Raw genomic sequence first — 7,348 nt, 5'->3', positions numbered from 1 at the left:
ACGGCCACCGGGGAGCGCGTCGGCCATTTTGTAACCCCCGGGTTGCTGCTTCTGGAATGTTCTCTCTCACCGGTGGGAACCAGGAGGGTTGGAGCAAGGGGAGGGGGGGTGGGGGAGGTTCCGTGCCGACCCTCCCCCCCCCACCTCACTGGGCGCAGGAGTCGTCACGGCAACCAAACAAACGCACAAACTCACTTCAATCCAAGATCCCGCCTCTCCCCCCCCGTCCCCCACCCACATTTAAATAAAACATAAAATATCTTACAATGCGGTGTGTGTGTGTGGGGGGAGGGGGTGGGGGTGAGGGGAGAGATTGGGGGAGTCGGGGGGGGGGGGCGGGAATCCCAGGAAAAAATGGCGTTGTTTCCCCTCATCCCCACTTCCCCCTCCCTCGAGTTCCTGTCGCACGCCGTCTCAGATACTCCTGTGGGGGTGGGGGGGGGGGGGGGGGGGCAGGGACTGGGGGGCGTGGCGCGCGCCTCAGTCTTCAGGAGGGGGGGTGTGTTTGGGGGGAGGGGGGGGAGAGCCCCGGCGGGAGACCCAGGCCGGATCGTCAACGTCCCAGAGGGCGCCGAGCGGCCAACTCTGTCCCATTCGCCCATCTCTCTCTCTCTCTCTCTCTCTCCCCGTCTCTTCTCTCTCTCCTCTCGTTCAGTTTATCGCACACTTCTCCCGCCGGCTGTACTTCTGTCGTCTGTGTTCCAGGCCTCGCTCTAGTCGTGCATCCTCCTCTTCGGCCCTGGAGTTGGAGGGGTTGAGGGGGGGTGGGGAGGAAGAAACAAGAAAACAAACATTCATTCGCCACGTGTCCATTGCACGAAATCAGGCCATTCGCGACCACATTCCCCCCCACTCCCTGTGGGAGCGAGTCCCACATTCTCTCCCACTCCCTGTGGGAGCGTGTCCCACATTCTCCCCCACTCCCCGTGGGAGCGAGTCCCACATTCTCCCCCACTCCCCCGTGGGAGCGAGTCCCACATTCTCCCCCACTCCCCGTGGGAGCGAGTCCCACATTCTCCCCCACTCCCTGTGGGAGCGAGTCCCACATTCTCTCCCACTCCCTGTGGGAGCGAGTCCCACATTCTCCCCCACTCCCTGTGGGAGCGAGTCCCACATTCTCCCCCACTTCCCGTGGGAGCGAGTCCCACATTCTCCCCCACTCCCTGTGGGAGCGAGTCCCACATTCTCCCCCACTCCCTGTGGGAGCGAGACCCACATTCCCCCCCACTCCCCGTGGGAGCGAGTCCCACATTCTCCCCCACTCCCCGTGGGAGCGAGTCCCACATTCTCCCCCACTCCCTCTGGGAGTGAGTCCCACATTCTCCCCCACTCCCTGTGGGAGTGAGTCCCACATTCTTCCCCAGTCCCTGTGGGAGCGCGTCCCACATTCTCCCCCAACTCTCCGGGTGGAGATGTTTCTCTTGAATTCCCCCCCCCCCCCCCCCCCAGTGGAAAGAACTTCTCTACGTCAACCCCAGCGAACCCCTCCTCGTCTTAAAGTCTTCGACCGGGTTCCCCTCCCCTCTTCCCGTCCCACCCCTCTTTTCTTTACTTCAAACTTTCCCGATACTTTCAACCTGTCAAACATCGAGGAAAACTGGGACATTGCGACGAGTCAACGCGTCGTTACTGAAGGGTTGACAAATCCATGAGAATTTTATGTTGAGGATGCAGCACGTTGGACAGATAAAGAGGAACCTGTAGATGTTTTTCGTCCTAGGTTTCGAAATGTAAGGCAGCTGGGAATCCAAGGGCAATAATGATTGAGTTCAGTGTGAAGTCGGCCAGGCACGGAACCGACGCAGCAGACCTGTGTATCTCGCAAATTTAACTGCCTTGCAATAAACCGAGTTGCCATCTCGGTCCGGGACCTGTTTGCGGCCTACTAAATAATGGTCAGATTCTTGGCAGTGTGGATGAGCAGATAGATCTCAGTGTCCATGTACATAGATCCCTGAAAGTTGCCACCCAGGTTGAGAGGGTTGTTAAGAAGGCGTACGGTGTGTTAGCTTTTATTGGTAGAGGGATTGAGTTCCGGAGCCATGAGGTCATGTTGCAGCTGTACAAAACTCTGGTGCGGCCGCATTTGGAGTATTGCGTGCAGTTCTGGTCGCCGCATTATAGGAAGGATGTGGAAGCTTTGGAAAGGGTACAGAGGAGATTTTACATAGAATTTACAGTGCAGAAGGAGGCCATTCGGCCCATCGAGTCTGCACCGGCTCTTGGAAAGAGCACCCTACCCAAGGTCAACACCTCCACCCTATCCCCATAACCCAGTAACCCCACCCAACACTAAGGGCAATTTTGGACACTAACGGCAATTTAGCACGGCCAATCCACCCTAACCTGCACATCTTTGTGACTGTGGGAGGAAACCGGAGCACCCGGAGGAAACCCACGCACACACGGGGAGGACGTGCAGACTCTGCACAGACAGTGACCCAAGCCGGAATCGAACCTGGCACCCTGGAGCTGTGAAGCAATTTACCAGGATGTTGCCTGGTATGGAGGGAAGATCTTATGAGGAAAGGCTGAGGGACTTGAGGCTATTTTCGTTAGAGAGAAGAAGGTTAACAGGTGACTTAATTGAGGCATACAAGATGATCAGAGGATTAGATAGGGTGGACATTGAGAGCCTTTTTCCTCGGATGGTGAAGTCTCGCACGAGAGGACATAGCTTTAAATTGAGGGGAGATAGATATAGGACAGATGTCAGAGGTAGGTTCTTTACACAGAGAGTAGTAAGGGCGTGGAATGCCCTGCCTGCAACAGTAGTGGACTCGCCAACATTAAACGCATTCAAATGGTCATTGGATAGGCATATGGACGATAAGGAAATAGTGTAGATGAGCTTTAGAGGGGTTTCACAGGTCGGCACAACATCGAGGGCCGAAGGGCCTGTACTGCGCTGTAATGTTCTATGTTCTATGTCAATGACGCAGGCTCCGAGGGGCTGAATGGCTGATTCCTGGCTCTTATACGTCCCGAAGGCTGGCGGATCGTATCGACAGCAAGTGCCTTATGCGGTTCGTAACGGGCGAGGTACGAACCCCACCCAGCCAGCCCACGCTTGCAAAACTCAAGACACACTGTCCAACGTGAGATGTGACTCCACGACCGGACAATGGCTAAACGACCCTCAGCGTGCTCAAAATCAACCAATTTCAGATTGTCGGGCTTGCAGTGTGGCGCATTTGCGTGAACTGCAAGCTACATGTGTGAATATGCAGGGCTTTGCCGACAGGAAGAACATGTGCACACATTGCGCACGTTACAGCGAAACAAAATAAGTGAAAGCCATTCGCTGGTTCATTCCTCAAGGCAAAGCCTTGACCTATCAACGTCGAGCTGCCGTGGTTTAAATTTTCAAACGTTCTTGGCAGTTGACTGTCAGTCACAATCAACTGGTGCATCTCCATATCTGCCAATCAGAGTCCACTTGTCAACTATTCAGCACTCCCGTCTCATACAGAGTGACGGTTGTCGTTGCCCCTGACGTTGGCATTCTTGCGATGTTCTGAATGCGAGAAGATTCGACAATATGTCTTTTTTCAGGAGCGAGGACGAGCCAATGGATAGAAAGTAGAGTTTGGAATAAATGGGCTTTCCCAAGCGAATACTGGAGTGTCGTAAGGAGCAGTGCCTGAGCTTCCGCAATTTCCGATTTAATTTAGATGAAGGGACAGTCTCGGGAAAAAGGAGGCCGATAATTTAGGACTGAGATGAGGGGGAAGGAGTCGGCCATTTTGGGTCTGAGATGAGGAGAAATTTCTTCACTCGGGGAAGGAGTCGGCCATTTTGGGTACTGAGATGAGGAGAAAGTTCTTCACTCGGGGAAGGGGTCGGCCATTTTGGGGACTGAGATGAGGAGAAAATTCTTCACTCGGGGAAGGAGTCGGCCATTTTGGGGACCGAGATGAGGCGAAATTTCTTCACTCGGGGAAGGAGTCGGCCATTTTGGGGACTGAGATGAGGAGAAATTTCTCCACTCGGGGAAGGAGTCGGCCATTTTGGGGACTGAGATGAGGAAAAGGGGTTTGTTAATCTTTGGTTTTCCCCACCCCAGAGGATTGTGGTTGCTCCATCATTGACTAGATTCAAGGCTGTGGGATGGACAGGTTTTTGGTCTCTCGGGGGATTATGGGATATGGAAAGCGGGCGGGGAAAATGGGAGCCGAAGCCCCAGACTGGCCAAGATTGCATTGAGTGGCCTACAAGCTGGATGCGCCAAGCGGCCTACAAGCTGCTCCCAATTCCCGTGGGCCTCTGCTCAATTGCTTTGCGGCTTTCGCTCCCGGGATTTCCGCAACAGGAAATTCCATTAAAAGCTCACAATCTCTCCTTTGCATCGAGGTCCCGAACGAGGATGTCCCTCTTATTCACCAACGAGACGAGCTCTTCCAGTAATAGTCGCTCTCTCCGCTGCTGTGCCTCGGTCTTCTTCCACTCTGCGTGCGCGCAAAAGAACAGGAGAGAAAAAGAGAGAGAGCAATTACGTTTATCTAGCGCCCATATCACAACCAGAGGAGGTCCCAAAACACATGACATCAACTCTACCCTTCCCGATCGCAGTCGCAACCAATGTTTTCCTCATGCTGGCTGAGGGTTATATAAGGGCGTCGACTTGGGGACCGAGATGAGGAGAAATTTCTTCCCTCGGGGAAGGAGTCGGCCATTTTGGGACCGAGATGAGGCAAAATTTCTTCCCTCGGGGAAGGAGTCGGCCATTTTGGGGACTGGGATGAGGAGAAATTTCTTCCCTCGGGGAAGGAGTCGGCCATTTTGGGGACTGGGATGAGGAGAAATTTCTTCCCTCGGGGAAGGAGTAAAATTTCTAAATTTCATTTACGGGGCAGCAGGGTGGCGCAGTGGGTTAGCACTGCTGCCTCACGGCGCCGAGGTCCCAGGTTCGATCCCGGCTCTGGGTCACTGTCCGTGTGGAGTTTGCACGTTCTCCCCGTGTTTGTGTGGGTTTCGCCCCCACAACCCAAAGATGTGCAGAGTAGGTGGATTGGCCATGCTAAATTGCCCCTTAATTGGAAAAAATGAATTGGATACAATAAATTTATTTTTTAAAATCATTTACAGGATGTGGGGTCCCATGTTAGGCCCCAGCATTTATCGCCCATCCCTAATTGCCCCTCGAGAAGGTGGTGGGTGAGCCGCCATCTTGAACCCGCCGCAGTCCCGTGTGGTGTAAGTACACCCACTGTGCTGTTAGGGAGGGAGTTCTAGGATTTTAACCCCAGCCACAGTGAAGGAACGGCCGATATATTTCCCAGTTGGGGCGGGGAGTAAGTTGGAGGGGAACCTCCAGATGGTAGGGTTCCCAGGTATCTGCTGCCCTCGTCCTTCTAGACGGTAGAGGTGGCGGGTTTGGAAGGTGCTGTCGAAGGAGCGAGTGGCTGCGGGGCGTCTTGTAGACGGTGCGCACGGCTGCTGCTGTGCGTCGGGGGGGGGGGGGGTGGAGGGAGTGAATGTTTGTGGTTAGCGTGTCGATCGAGCAGGGCTGCTTTGCCCTGGATGGTGTCGAGCTTCTCGAGTGTTGTTGGGAGCCGCGCTCACCCAGGCGAGTGGAGAGTCCCTCACACTCCTGACTTGTGCCTTGTAGATGGTGGACAGGCTTTGGGGGGGGGGGGTCAGGAGGTGAGTTACTCTCCGCAGGATTCCCAGCCTCTGACCTGCCCTGGTAGCCGCAGTATTAATGTGGCTGGGTCCAGTTCAGTTTCTGATCAATGGTAACCCCCAGGATGTTGATTGTGGGGGATTGGGCGATGGTAACGCCCTCGAATGTCAAGGGGCGATGGTTCGATCCTCTCTTGGAGTTGGTCATTGCCTGGCACATGTGTGGCGTGAATGTAACTTGCCCCTTGTCAGCCCCGAGCCTGGACATTGTCCAGGCCTTGCTGCATTTGGACATGGACGGCTTCAGTATCTGAGGAGTCGCGAATGGTGAACATTGTGCAGTCATCCGCAAACATCCCCACTTCTGACCTTATGATGGAAGGGAGGTCATTGATGAAGCAGCTGAAGATGGTTGGGGCCTAGGACACGACCCTGAGGAACTCCTGCAGTGACGTCCTGGAGCTGAGATGATTGACCTCCAACCACCACAACCATCTTCCTTTGTGCCGGGTCTGACCCCAACCAGCGGAGAGTTTCCCCCCTGATTCCCATTGACCCCAGTTTAGCTCGGGCTCCTTGATGCCACTCGGTCAAACGCTGCCTTGATGCCAAAGGGCCGTCACTCCCACCTCACCTCTGGCATTCAGCCCTTTTGTCCATGTTTGAACCAAGGCTGTAATGAGATCAGAAGCTGAGTGACCCTGGGCGGAACCCAAACAGAGTGCCCGTGAGCAGCTTATTGCCGAGTAAGTGGCGCTGACAAACAGATCGAGGGTCAATAGACAGTGAGCTCCGGACTCAGAGAGGAATCCAGGGTGGAGAGTCCAGAGGTGGCCCTCGAATGGGTGGGTAATGACCTACCTTCAATGGCCATCATTGCCCGCAACTCTCGACTCAACAGCTCGAACCTCCGCTCCAAATCCTGTTCCTCTTCCCTAAAGGGTAATAACACCAGAGTGATACAGACAGAGAAATACAGACAGAGAGATACAGACAGAGAGATATAGACAGAGAGATACAGACAGAGAGATACAGACAGAGAGATACAGAGCGAGAGATACAGACAGAGAGATACAGACAGTGATACAGACAGAGATACAGACAGAGAGATACAGACAGAGAGATACAAACAGAGAGATACAGACAGAGTGATACAGACCAGAGTGATACAGACAGAGAGATACAGACAGAGAGATACAGACAGAGTGATACAGACAGAGAGATACAGACAGAGAGATACAGACAGAGTGATACAGACAGAGTGATACAGACAGTGATACAGACAGAGAGATACAGACAGAGAGATACAGACAGTGATACAGACAGAGAGATGCAGACCGAGAGATACAGACAGAGTGATACAGACAGAGAGATACAGACAGAGAGATACAGACAGAGAGATACAGACAGAGTGATACAGACAGAGTGATACAGACAGAGTGATACAGACAGAGAGATACAGACAGAGTGATACAGACAGAGTGATACAGAGAGGGAGATACAGACAGATTGATACAGACAGAGTGATACAGAGAGGGAGATACAGACAGAGTGATACAGACAGAGTGATACAGACAGAGAGATACAGAGAGAGTGATACAGACAGAGTGATACAGACAGAGTGATACAGACAGAGTGATACAGAGAGGGAGATACAGACAGATTGATACAGGCAGAGTGATACAGACAGAGTGATACAGACAGAGAGATACAGACAGAGTGA

At 53.5% G+C, this 7,348-nt stretch overlaps 1 long non-coding RNA gene across 1 annotated transcript; it reads right to left on the bottom strand.

The window, feature by feature from the left end:
• Positions 1–443: 443 nt before the first annotated feature.
• LOC119959027 lies at positions 444–6,597 on the bottom strand. The gene is made up of 3 exons (XR_005459135.1): positions 6,487–6,597; positions 4,334–4,448; positions 444–739 (listed from the first exon to the last, which is right to left on the bottom strand). It is a non-coding gene; the product is annotated as an uncharacterized LOC119959027 (long non-coding RNA).
• Between the last annotated feature and the right edge of the window lie 751 nt (positions 6,598–7,348).

This window comes from Scyliorhinus canicula, chromosome 31, assembly GCF_902713615.1.
Source record: "Scyliorhinus canicula chromosome 31, sScyCan1.1, whole genome shotgun sequence".
Classification (NCBI taxonomy): Eukaryota; Metazoa; Chordata; class Chondrichthyes; order Carcharhiniformes; family Scyliorhinidae; genus Scyliorhinus; species Scyliorhinus canicula.
Note: the sequence above shows the minus strand (reverse complement) of the source record. Positions and strands in the feature narration are given on the sequence as shown.